Here is a 1,844-nt window from a genome sequence, read left to right on the forward strand (position 1 = left end):
CATCAAACACTCGTAAAACATGGCTTAAGCATGGGAATAGCTTTAAACATATCGTAATAGCATGATTTCGATACTAGAATCACCAATTAAGGCTTAAATCAATGAACATCACCATTCAAAGGCGTAGGGTTTAATAACAACAACAATTACGTGTAAACATGATATAAAAATTGAAATTGATGAAGTTTCATGGATGTAATTCATAAAAAATGTAAAAATCATAACTTTGATCTTGAAAATGGGTTCTTGAACTACATGGGTGAAAAGGACCCATGGATGAATATCTAACATACCTTAAAGCTTTAATCTTGAAAGAGAATTAATGTTTCTTGAACGTTCTTAGATTGGGAAACACAAATCTTGATGTTTTCTTGATGGTTCTTAAACTTGAAGAACTTGAATTTCTTAGTTTTTTGAAGAAGGATTTGAATCTTATTCTTGGGAAATGATCTCGAAAGAAATCCTAATTTTGATGTTGAGGATAAATGAGTAGTTATGTTGTTTAAATTAATGGAATTAGGGGTTAAAAAGGGTGGAAAAAGACCCAAAAATCTCATTAAAATCTACATTAAATCATTGTACGGATGTGGTTTGACGGTTTGGGTGACGAACCGTCACTCTGGTAAGTGAACATCACTCAATTCATCAGTTTATGGCTAGAAAATAGCTTCTTTAATTGAGTTGTGATGGCTTGGTTGACGATTCATCACTGGCTTGACGGTCCATCAACATTCTCGTCGCACTTCGGCTATCGAACAACTCTCTAGTAAAATGGGCACAACTTTTTACCACGATATCGAATTAAGGAAAAGTTGATATCATTGGAAACCTAATTTAATTATATATCTGTTGGTGATTCATGAGATCAAAAATTCCTAGTAAAACGCAAGATATGCTGGTTTGAAGTTGACTATAGCAACATCCTTCTCAAGAACTCAATCGGTAAGGGATATTTTGATTCGTCCAATAGCTAGAAGTTACTTTAGGCCTTAGTATACATCAAATTCACTCATAAAACTACCAAAGAACTATAATTTATTTTGCATGAGCTTGAATTATGGTTCTAATATTGGTCTTGATTTTTGGGGTATTACAAAAAAAATTACCTATTCTTTGTTATTTGAAATCCTATAAAAGGCCTTGCGAAATTAAATCGGCAAAGTTGCAATTTTATTTTAGATTGATGACAACGGAATTGATTTATCATATTTAAAATAATTAAAGACAATTTTTGAGTCTAGCAATGATAAATTTGCCTATCGCAAGACCTATATTTTATTCGATGTTAGTAACTAAAGAGAAACCAATTTAATTCTTAAAAATAAGGTCATTTATTCTAAAAGATATGTTATCACCTATCAGGTTTTAATACTTTTAATGATATACACTATATACCGAAGTCTAATGACTACGCTAAGTTTAAAATCTACAAGGTAGAGAGGAAATAAATAAATTCTCTACCACATTAAAGATTCGCATTAGTTCAAACTAGAACATAAAAAACACAAATAATAATGAAAGAGATGTTGAACAAAAATAATAATGATTGTCTATAGAAGAAAAATAAATCTTGAAGAAAAAGGGGATGAGGAATTAGACTACTACACGAAGATAAGTAATGCATCTTTTATATCACTTCTTTGATTTGGACAGAGATGGTGTCAAACCGTGCGACTCCAAACGTGCTCCTGAGTTCCCATGAGGTAAAGAAAAAAGATAAGGATTAGTGACTGATTGACTAACTAAATAACATGATATGATCACATTAACAAAATATTTTAATAAAGAAAAGTTCATAGAAACTAAATTTTACTACTAGCAACAATAAACCAGTAGGAGTGCAA

This window comes from Capsicum annuum, chromosome 10 (assembly GCF_002878395.1).
Source record: "Capsicum annuum cultivar UCD-10X-F1 chromosome 10, UCD10Xv1.1, whole genome shotgun sequence".
In the NCBI taxonomy this organism is placed as follows: Eukaryota; Viridiplantae; Streptophyta; class Magnoliopsida; order Solanales; family Solanaceae; genus Capsicum; species Capsicum annuum.